General features: G+C 48.0%; 1 non-coding gene across 1 annotated transcript; it reads left to right on the plus strand.

Annotated features, from left to right (window-relative positions):
- The first annotated feature begins 11,987 nt into the window (after positions 1 to 11,987).
- On the plus strand, positions 11,988 to 12,059 carry TRNAP-UGG (transfer RNA proline (anticodon UGG)). The gene has a single exon. It is a non-coding gene; the product is annotated as a tRNA-Pro (tRNA).

The raw sequence follows: 12,059 nt of genomic DNA on the forward strand, positions 1-12,059 counted from the left end.
AACTTTGTATGCTTTTTTTAAGCTTGATAACTCGGGGTTGCACCCAGCTGTTCTTACAGTCGTTCCTCGACTTTCCATTTGCGATAAGCCGCCTAGGCTTGATGTCCTCAGGCTTAATGGCACATAATGCCTCTCTACTGCACGTTTCTCCGGCGCCTCTTCTCTCTCGCCCTTCCTTCGCCGCTCTGCTTGGGCTCGCTGCATCCACTGAATCGGTCCACTCACGTTGGCGCTCCCTTCATTTCATTGCTCGCTGTGCACGTCGTTCGACTGCGGAGTCTTCTTCCACAATTTACCGCTTGCTGCACTGCACGTCCCTTCGGCGACTTCACCCTGCGCCCAGTCGGCTGCAGCTGGCGCGACGCTCCTCCGAGCTCACCCGCGTTGCTCCGAGCTTCACCTGGACACGAGGGCTTTTTCGCCACTGACCCATCTGGTGCTAGCGCCCTGAAGGAAAAGGCGCCTAAACAAGTGCAGTCTTTCCCAAAAGTAACCGATCGACGGGTTTCGCTTCTCAGCCGTATAGCAGGGCACTTATGACTGCACTTAAGCACTAAATCTGCGTAAGGTAAGGAGAACCCTTGTCCTCATCTGTCGAGACCTTTTGGTTCGTACCATGCACGGTCTAGAAGGTCAGCGGGTGGGCCCATTTCAGTCGTGCCTTGGGCCTAATTAATCACGTACGCAACTATGTGTCGAGACGCAGATTTGCGAGTTCGACTTGTTTCGCAACAAAGGTGGTCATTAATGCATTTCCTATGCAGGATGCAGTTTAAGATATCAGTTAAAGGAATGTCGGTTTATTTTGAACTGTCAATTAATACATTTCTGATGCAATTTAAGATTTCAGCTATAGGAATGATGCTTGGATCCATGTTTTTTAAGCTTTATATATTTTTCATCCATCTCTTTTGGCGCTTTTACCACTGGCAGCGGCTGCGTGTGACGTCAGGGCTGGTAGCCGGCAAGCAGCGCCGCTTTCCGGCTTTGTTCGTGAAGCCGGACCTGGCCAATGAGAGAGAGGGTAAAGAAAAGAAGAAAACTTGTAAAATACAGCCCATGGTGTATTTTTTTGTAATGTTTACTGCTGCAAAGCACATCCATAGCTATAGTTTTCATTTCTGGTCATTATGGATTCACAGCTCACTGTTAATCCTCATGACAGTCCCGGCGCAGTGGTTATGGCGCTGGGCTGCTGGCCCGAAAGACGCGGGTTCGAGCGGGCCGAGGAGGCAGCAAGAACCAATGGGATTCAGGCCGCGGCGGTCGAATTTCGATGGAGGCGAAATTCTAGGGGCCCGTTTACTGTGCGTTGTCAGAGCTCGTTAAAAAACCCCAGGTAGCCGAAATCTCCGGACCCCTTCACTACGGCGTCCCTCATAGCCATCCACCCGCTTACACTCACTCACTCACTCACTCACTCACTCACTCACTCACTCACTCACTCACTCACTCACTCACTCACTCACTCACTCACTCACTCACTCACTCACTCACTCACTCACTCACTCACTCACTCACTCACTCACTCAAATTTCAAATCGTGGGGTTGAATGTCCCGAAGCGACACATGGGCTGCAGGGTCTGGACGGGTGGCGCCGCATCTCGGCGCTTCCCGCGTCCCCGGACTGGGCCGCGGCGGCAGACGGCGCGTTGGAGAGTCTGTCGCTGGTTTCTGTGGAGTGGGCTTCGGTGCTCTTAATTTAGGTGCTGTTGTGCGTGAATATGTCCGGTGAAACGAGGTCTAGGCAGACGTGTTGCGTTGTTGGCGGCACTGACAGCTACGCAAACTCGTCGGACGCTTCTAAGCCGACTCATTTTCCCCCCATTTCGGCACCGCATTTTGCATACACACTTAAACTCAATATATCAATTTTTTTTTTGCGAAACGCTGACTGATTAAAAGGCAAGATGCGCATTTTTTTCCTGCAATAAAAATCTCATGTTCTCGAGGAAGTCATAACAGGAGCAGCGAAAATCTCAAAACTTTCAACAGAAATCGCGTTCGCACCATTCAGGTGGGAAACAGGGAAACTTTTCGGAAGCTAGCAAAGGATCTCCACGCAATATTAATGCGAAAGCATTTACTGTCTAACGAGTGGCGTGTGCAGGACCTGTCATCAGAGAATGTGTCAGCAGTGTGTGCCGTCAGAGCGCGTCCGCATGAACTGTCAATCATCCATTCTAGGATTAATGAATAAAATAGTTGATTAACTAAATATTTAATTATCATGCGTAAATAATTAGGTCACTAACATTAATAATTAAAAGGGTAAATGATTAATTTGGCTAGACAATTATTTAGGTGAATTAATCAATTACTAAAAATTAAGCAAAATTTAGTCATACCTATAAACTTGTTAATTACTTATTTAATTCAATGAACAAGTAATTGCATTACTTTCAGTAGTCCCCAAGCGGTTAATTAACAGATCAATTAAATTATTGATCCAATTAGTCAGTCCAATTAATGAATTACTTCTTACATTCATCACTATTTAATCGACGTACTGATTTAATTAATGAATTAGTTGATTAGCCATCTAAATTATCGTATTAATTAGTACTTTCGGTGTGCTTACTAGACGCTCTAGCAACGGGACACACGTCTTCGGATGTGGTAGAGCCGAAGTTAGAGCGAAAACACGACTTAGAAACGGCAAAGGCATAAAATAAGGAACACGCAGCAACATAATCGGCAGCAGTAAGAGAAATGCTTTCGCATTACTACATCTAAGCAGACTTGAGTACATCCTTGGAATTTTTGTTAACGAACACCAAGAGAAGTTTGGCACCACGCTTCTCTCCTCTAATTCAGCCATAAAGTACTGCATTTCCGCATGAAGCAATTGTTTACTGTCAAGCGGTGTTTGTTGTAGAAAAGCATTCCGGTGGCTGTTGTGAACACTCTCTTAATTACCGGGAAACTCGCCTCGATTCTGCCGTGAGTAATGAGGTTACGTACCATCGTCCCATGGGCACATGTTTTTTCCTTTCAGGTAAATATTCTTATAAAGCGCACCCCAACTTCGACTGGCTCTCGTGCACGACGTCGTTTCGTTAGCAAGGGCGAATGCGAGCGCCGCAGCATGCTTGCATCGGCCGTCCACGCCGCCTTTGCAGGAAGATTTTGCTGCAATTATGTGCCCTGATGCGTCCAACTGCATGCAGGCAGTAATACGGCATGTAAAATCCGTTTTGTGCATTACAGCGGTTGCCCGAAAGAATGAAGTTTCATTTACTTCCAGGTCCATATCCAAGCTTGGCGCATTCAGCTTTGTCTGTGGTATGCACCGAAGCGCGAGGCCACACCTTGACACTCGCGCACGTCGTACTCATGGCTAGCTTCGTAAAGACTGTCTGATCGAAAAAACTTGCTTGCGATTCTCGAAGCTTTGAAAGCCGCGCCACAGAACGACGGGTAGAGCCGTTCTCGCTGAGCGCAACTGGCTACGCCGCTTCCTCCTCATTCTTCTGACGAGCGTTTTGCCACAGGCGGCGCTGTTCCGCTGAGGCGACGGTGGCGCCGTACAACGGCCGCCCGGTCTCTATAAGGGACGCTGTAGTGAAGGGCTCCAGATTTATTTAGACCGCCAGGAATTCTTTAACATGCGCTGACATCTCACCGCACATGGGCGTTTTAATGCGATAGCCTTATATTAGCCTCTTAACCTGGAAAATGGCGGATGTGAGAGGCTTTGAATGGCGGATGTGAGAGGATTTGAATGGCGGATGTGAGAGGCTTTGAATGGCGGATGTGAGAGGCTTTAAATGGCGGATGTGAGAGGCTTTGAATGAGGGTGACCTTTTCCAAATTGGAAAATAAAACAAATATTGCCGAGACTGGGTTTTGATTTGATCCTGCGGCGGCGCGAACAGATCGGCTTAGCTGGCCACTGCACGAGAGCACTCTGCTATCGCCGCAGCCGGTCATGCTTCGTGTTAAACTGCAACACACACTAGCCCTGTGCATTGCACGACGTCGTCTTCACCAACTTCCAGCTGTGCTCAAGCCACGAAAGGAAACGAAACACGCTTTCAATCACGCCTTAAAGTACGTGGCGTTGGTGTCCACCTGCAAAAATCTGTTTTCGCAGAATATTTCGTGTCAGCAATGCTGAACAGCCAGCAACTTTTTTGTCTGCCACCTCCATCGAAATACGACCATCTAGGTAGAGATCGAACCCGTGACTTTGGGGTCAGTAGCCGAACGCCAAAGTCATTGAGCCTCATTCATTCATTCATTCATTCATTCATTCTTTCATTGAAAACAGTTTCTGCTTGATACAATTGCAGCTTTGTCACAAGGCAAGTAGTTATTGAGGCAGAGCACGCTTCTCAGGTAAACGGTTTGCTCAAGTCAGTGGCGCCACCTCGTTCAATCTGTGAACCCTGCGCGGACGCTGCACTGAAAACTTTATTACAACAAAGCGTCGAGAATATCCTGCTGCAGGGTGATTACAGCCAACTGTCCGTCAGCTGGTCCGAGATGATGGCCGTCACTTTAGGAGTAGGTGCTGGGGGGGGGGGGGGGGGGGGGGGATTGAATTGCGAAGGGGTAGGAGTACAGAGAATTCTCCAGATTAGCACAAGGTTCGGTGCACGCAAAGGAGGGTTGGAGACAGTAGAATGGGCAAGGGTGAGGAGTGCATTCAAATGGATACGCCGGAAAATGGGTAGTTGGAGGATAGAGACAGATTTGTCACGAACAGGAAGATGAAATCAATCTTCACTAGATACACATGCAGGAGTTACTTGTCATGACGCTCTTGTCATTGTCTGCAGATGAGAGCAATAAGAGAAAAGACTGCTGATGCAAGCGCTTATTGGCTTAATGACTTGCGTTTTGTGTTGCTAACATGTTACTGAACTTCTGAAACGACGAATGCAAGTCCATCGTTGTCACAAAGTTCGTTCATGCCTTGCGTTTCTTTTTCCTTTGCGGCCGAGGTGGCAAGTGCGCCGGTTGTTCGATGATTTTGCCCCCCGCGTGGACAGTTGACCACTCTCGACGCTGGAGGGTCAAGGCTACTCTGCCCCCTCCTAGGATTATCGCCGGGTAGCGAGCGCTTGCACGTTGTGGGAACGGGGAAGTGTCGGTTGAACGCCCCGGCACCGTTCCTGACCTTCACAAGTTAGCATCGCTCCTCATTGGGACCGAGGTTTCTCTCGGTTTCGTTCGCTGTTACTTCGTGTCCCCCCCCCCCCTTCTTTTCATCATCTGTAAATCGTTGGTGCACTGTGCTTTGAGCTTTTTTAGGTTTCTGTTTGGTTGTTTGCCCCGAGAACGCGGCGGCGGGAAAACCGCGAGCCAGGGAGTTGGCTTGGAGATTTCGGTGTGCGCGGACGTGTGTGAGGTCAGCCAGGGAAGTGGTCGGCAAGTGAGCCTAGGCGTGTGTCTGACGCTTAGAGCGCGGCGACGGCGGCCTCGAAGACGCGTGGCCCAAGTTCGCCCGTATCCGCAACATTCCATCAGCCCCGCGCGCATCCCAAGCCCGACGCTCCCTGCGACCGGACCTTGCCACCCCGCAGCTAAGCCACCGTTTCTTCCCACTCACTTGAACTCTTTCCTTTTTCCTGTCGCTCTTTCTTGTCCTATTCTTATGTGCAGTATTGCTTTAATCGTGTAACGATTGCTTTCTCATTCTGTGTTTGTTATTCGCGTCGCGTTTATGTATTGACGCTACATTGTTGAGCTTTGTTCTGTACATTTCGTGTTGTCCTTTGCCCAAGTAAACGAGTTTCTAAGGAACCTTGTCTACGCCTCATGCCTCCGGTCAACGGCTAATCAGGCGTGGCCCCTATCACCGGTCAGCAGTCGAACCTCGTCTTTTGCACGCTGGGTGGAGAAGTTTGTCGCTCCTCCCCCTCCGAACTTACGGAGAGTGCAGCGGTGGGCAGGTTGGCCCGAATAATTATAATTTCGGCGCCAACCATACATCAAGCCGCCCACAATACGCGTGCTGTGGCTCCAACACCACAAAAAAAAAAAAAAATGTGGGGAAGAGGGGAAGAGGGGACTCCGCGTGCACTATTCCTCGGCAGCCAGAATTTCTCGCAACTTGGATGTATGTACTCACTTCTGGGACGCGATTTTCGTGACAGATGCTTTGTACGACTGTTAACTGTCGCGTGCCTCTATTTTCGCCTTCAGCGCGTCTTCTACTGTATATGCAGGATGACATCGTTTGTGTAAGGGCTCGCGGGTGCTCAGTGAGCGAAAATTCATACGCTGTCTCGTTTTCGAACCGGGCGAAACCTCTAAATTTTGGAATGCAAAGCAAGCAACCCCCGGTGCGCACGCAGTCGACAAGAATTTTTGCTGGATATCTCAGCGCAGGATCTCACAAAAAAAATGGATCGCTCGTATTCTCGAAGCATCGAAATGCCGCACATCTGTAAAACACGCTTCTTTCACTCACAATTCCCTGGGCGCAAACAGACTGTCAGTGTATCATCTGGTTCACCCAAGAATGCTGTTTTGGCCACCGGTTTTTTGGCGGCGTTAATGCGTCTACACTCGTAGCTAGTAGGACTGGGCACGATACATTTTATTTTTTTTTGTTCACAGCGGCCACTTATTTCAGTTGTTTGGTGTTCGAGATGCCCTTAGGCAAAAAAAAAGTATCTCCGATACCGGTACCCTCAAAAATTGTATTTGCAATGCCGATAAGAGATTGGTTTTCGATACAGATACTCGATACCATATCGTCGATAGTTCGACACACGCTGAAATCTGGTAATATGATTAGCTAAGTTAAAAAAAAAATTTCTCCGTGATTTCAGCGATATTTACTGTATTTTTATTTATTTATTTATTTATTTATTTATTTATTTATTTATTTATTTATTTATTTATTTATTTTTATATTTCAAAGTGTATACAAAAAGCATTCGCAAAAATCTGCTGGGCCAACAGCCGAAGCTAGTAGAGGCCCATTTTACACGTTGTTATTTAAGCAACAAAATGCACACAAAGTTTCGGTTGTACATGATCAGCGACAGTAATGGACACTCAAGCGCACACGTATAAATGATCACCAAACATACTCCTCAACCTTCGAAAAGTAGAAACGTTTAATGAAGAAGAGAAAGTTCCTAGCCTTTTTAATTTCTAGTGGCAGGGTATTCGATACTTTCGTCACATTATACTCAATTAGGCGCTGTCCGTAGGTGTTTCGGGTTACAGGGTAGTTAAAATTTATACTGCTTGCATGCCTGGTATTCCTATGAGCCAACACAAAAATGTTGTTTTAAACAGGTTAATTATTTCGTATAATGTTATTTACAACAATCGCGATTTTCATTTCATTCAACAAAGGAAACTGAAAAATCTGCAATCTATTGAACAAGGAGGCACTGGACTGATAGCTGTTGGAGTATGTTATTATAAGCAGTGCAATTTCTTGCAAAAAAAAAATTGATCAAAATAGCACCTGCATGTGGTAGCCCAAGATTCGCAGCAGTATGTTAAATGACGATTAAAAAGATATAGCGATTGTTTTCAAAATGGTTTTAGACTAAACTGGCCGCCACACGGATTTCTTTAAGATCCACTGATGGCACAGCCGATTTCTTTAGAACCAACATCATTGGATTGAAGCTACGTTCGGTCCAAACTCGCTCGCATAATAAAGTTTTCCATCCATGAAGCTACGTTGAAACGAGCACTTGCACAAGCTGCCTAGCGAGAAAGCTGACGTTCTTCAAACCTGTCCGTGTGCACGCGGGTGCATACGAAAAAAATTGATAGATTTTCTGATGCGTTTCATTTGTTACTGCAGAATTTACCGAGTTGCATCTGCCTTTGCCCTGTGCTAAAAGGTGCAAGCTCCGTACGCTTGGGAAAGTCGAATGGTTTTTTTACCCAACGCTTTGATTAACAGAATTTTGAAGTCGAATATTCTGCGAGAAAAGTTAGAACAAAAACAGCAAAAATGCAATGGTTTAAATTGTTATATTAGGCAGGTCGTATCTCTCTAATAGTTGTTGGGTTATTTTAGTTAACGGTATTAATTGTTACGGCATTTGCCCACATTACCGGTCCGAAAGAACCCCGCGATGCGTCCGTGGTTTAAGCGAAGCGAATACAGAAAGCTTTGTTGCATTTTAGCGCTGCAGCGTTAAGTCAGAAAATCCGGTGTCTGGGTTGTGAGTGAAAAAGCAGGTGGCAGTTTAGTGAAAGATTGGTCAACAAGCTGTGTTTAGAACCACCACCTGTCGGGGCAGCGGCACCTCGCTTGACCACTGCGCCACTGAGCTTGGAGTGGTGTCCCCGCGGTCTATGAACGCCAATCACAGTATGACCGTGCCTGTGAAATCACACGCAAAGGCGACCAGGACGCTGAAGGGACCAATTGACGCTATTGCATCATACACTTGGGGCGCGGCTTCAGGGCCCCCTCAAGTATTTATGAAGGTGCCTTTTATCAACGGAGAAGAGGGAAGCGCATAGCCACATAGAATCGAGGATCCTGGCGGTATTGTTAAGATACTCAGTTTTGACGAACGCCTCTTGAGAACTACGACTTGTAGCGCTTGCTTCTCCAAACGAAAGGGATGCGCGAGATGATGCATTTGACGATGTCGGCGCTTATGAGCTCATTGACCCGCGTATGGAAGAGTGCGTGACCTTTATCGGGCTGACGAAGTAAACAAGAAATGTGTGAGCATCTGAGCATAACGGCGAAAGTCGTCCATTTCTGTTGGCAACCACCGCAACTTTAAATATTGGCGAAGGGTGTTGTTTCTACCACTATACGGCGAGCCTGTCTCCTCATTCCTTTTGTAGTTGAATGTGCACAAGCGCAAGGCATGCGTCTTCTATTTGCCGAACAATTTACGTAGGAAGAACGAAGACTGACGGCGCCAACAGCACTGACATCGTCTCTTTCTGTAGTTGTGCTCCATGCTCCTTTTTTTTTTTTTCAGTGCGCTACCAACCTCAGCGAGCGCCGCCGGCTCAAAGTACAACTCACAGCAGCCTCAGAATGTGCGGCACACATTTTTTTTTAAGTGCTAGGTCACTTATACGCTCACCAACACCGATCAACAATCTTGTCACCGTACGTGCCGTCTTCGCCAAAAGTATAGCCGAGCAGCCGTGCCGGAGCGGGCTTGCTACGGCGCTGGCCGCTGCCGCGAGTGGAAACTGGCTGACGTAAGCCTGCACCCTCGCTCAGTACGAAAGCGCTCCAAAGGCGCGAAATTGCTCGCCGCACACACTACCTGCTTACTTCTTGCCATCCAAGGAAGGAGGGCGGCGGAGCAGGCTTGCGTTACACTCGCAACCGGGGAGCAGCGGCCAGAGCAGGAGACCGCAGCGCTGTAGCAAGCCCGCTCCCGCTGCCGTCGCGGCTGCTCGGTTACATTTGGCAAAGACGATACTTCCGTGCACGTACAATCTTGTGCCGTTTCCCAGCAACCCCAGTTACTAACCGAGCTTACCCGAGTTACTCGGGTATACCCGCCGCGGTGGCTCAATGGTTCGGCGCTCGCCGGAGTTCCTGGCTTCGAACCCAGCCGTGACGGATGCGGTTCGATGCAGGCGAAACGCAAGAGAGAGAGAGAGAGAGAGAACAACTTTATTTCCCACTTGAGGGTTGGGAGTTAGAGCAGGTGGGCTGAGTGTGGCCCACCTGAACGTCTTGAGCCCACGAGACGAGTGCGAGTTGTGTCTTCTTGTCTGGTCTTGAAAGAAGTTGGATCCAACCCTCCGAGGGTAATCCGCCCCCACAAACATTACTGCCAGCGAAACGCTAAGGCGCCCGTGTTGTAAACTGTAAATTGGTTTTTGAGGAAAGGTAATGGCGCAGTATCTGCCTCACATATCTCCGCGGACACCAGAACAGCGCCGTAAGGGAAGGGAGAAAGGTAGCCGTGAAAGAAGAAAGAGAGAAAGAGGTGCCGTAGTGGAGGTCTCCGGAATAATTTCGACCACCTGGGGATCTTTAAGGTGCACTGATATCGCACAGCACACGGGCGCCTCTTGCGTTTCGCCTGCATAGAAACGCGGTCGCCGCGGTCGGGTTCGAACCCGGGTGTCCTGTGCGATGTCAGTGCACGTAAAAGATCCCCAGGTGGTCGAAATTATTCAGGAGACCTCCCCTACGGCGCCTCTTTCTTCTTTCACTCCTACCTTCCTCTCTTCCCTTGCGGCGCGGTTCACGTGTCCACCGAGGTATGTGAGCCAGATATTGTGCCATTTCCTTTACTCAAAAAACAATTTTGCCCATCAGTCAGCCAGTCAATCAATGAATGAATGAATCAATCAATCAATCAATAATCTATAACTTGCACAGCTGCACAGTTGCAAAATAACCAAAAATAAAATTGTGAGGGCTATAAAATATTTTTGCGTCCCCTGCGAACTTTCATTAGATTCGGTTTCATCAGAGCACTCTCACGGGCCTCTAGAATTTCGCCTTCATCGAAATTCAGATCCCGACCGCGGCGGCTGAATTTCGATGAAGGCGAAATTCTAGAGGCCCGTGTACTGTGCGATGTCACTGCATGTTAAAGAACCCCAGGTGGTCGAAATTTCCGGAGCCCTTCACTACGGCGTCTCTCCTAGCCTGAGTAGCTTTGGGACGTTAAACCCCAATAAACCAACCAACCGACTCTCAAGCAGTGGCTCAGTGGTTATGGCACTCAGCGTGGGTTCAATCCCGGCTGCGGCGGTCGAATTTCCATGGAGGCGAAATTCTAGAGGCCCGTGTACCGTGTGATGTCAGTGCAGCTAGGTTAAAGAACCCCAGGTGGTCGAAATTTCCGGAGCCCTTCACTACGGCGTCCCTCATAGCCTGAGACGCTTTGGGACGTTAAACATCCATAAACCAAACCGTCTTTCTGGCTACGTTTGTCCAACACCAAAATGCGCATTTATGGCGGGGAAAATAGAATTTTAAAATTAGATTTTTTTCCACCGCCACTCGATTCAAACTCACGACCAAGAGGGCCTCCGTAGTCACAGAAGAGATGCGAATGAAGGTGCATCCAAGCCCCAGGGATCCACGAGAAAAAAAAATGTTTCGGCGTCCCTGCAATCTGATCGCGGAAACGGATAGTACTGTTGTGGGGATTCGGGGTATCCGAAGGGCGTTGTTCCACTTTCGACTCTCGCGAAAACCCCGCCCGTTTAGTGAGGCGCGGTACATGTGCTTATATCAGATATCATGCAAAGGGGTCAAATTATGGGGCCACCTAGTATTTTCTCGACAGTTCCTCGTGAATGACAATAACGAATATGGAATTAGTTTTCTGTAGAAAAAAAATTATCTTAAGTTCAAAAAAAGTTTAGATCATAATTCCGCGCTTCCGCACGCTGCTATTTCTCCAAAATTTGGTCATGAACGAGCAGAGACGTGTCGCGAGGAGGCACCTCAGAATGCATGGATGTCGCAGAGTGCGCCAAACAACAAACAAGAGTGGATGACAGTGCTTGCCCTCTGTGGCATTCAGCGTTGAAAAATGTAGCGGCTCAGTCGTCGTAGCAGTGACATTCCACTTGTACGCGTTATGCATACTGAGGTCTTCTCGGAGGTAACTCCAAGCATAATGCGAATGATGCCCTCATTGGTTATTGCGCCAAATCAGTATCCAGATTACCGGCTCACGTTAAAACCTAGACACAAATTCTCTTTGATGAGGCATTCTATCTTTCTACAGATATGAACCTATTCCTTCCATAATAAATGGTGGTCAAAGCGAACTTCTATAGCTACTTGAGCGGTATACTTGCCTATTCTTTCTTACAATATAGGAAAACAAAGATAAAACAGCTAAAACAGGAAATAGAGTACCTAACCGACACAGCGTACGGTAAAGGGCGCAGAGCCTCCGGAATTCCAATAAGCAGCACTGAAGGGCTTCGTGAATACCAAGACGAATCTCGGCTCAACAAGAAGAAGAAATCTCAAAACTAGATTTCAAAGCGCTCTTACACCAGGCCACTTTTATGTGCGCATTCGTTAGCAGTGGAAACGGGCGGCCCGTTGGTCTAGAGGTATGATTCTCGCTTTGGGTGCGAGAGGTCCCGGGTTCGAATCCCGGACGGGCCC

Source organism: Amblyomma mixtum, chromosome 5 (genome assembly GCF_055824585.1).
Source record: "Amblyomma mixtum isolate Tamu chromosome 5, ASM5582458v1, whole genome shotgun sequence".
In the NCBI taxonomy this organism is placed as follows: domain Eukaryota; kingdom Metazoa; phylum Arthropoda; class Arachnida; order Ixodida; family Ixodidae; genus Amblyomma; species Amblyomma mixtum.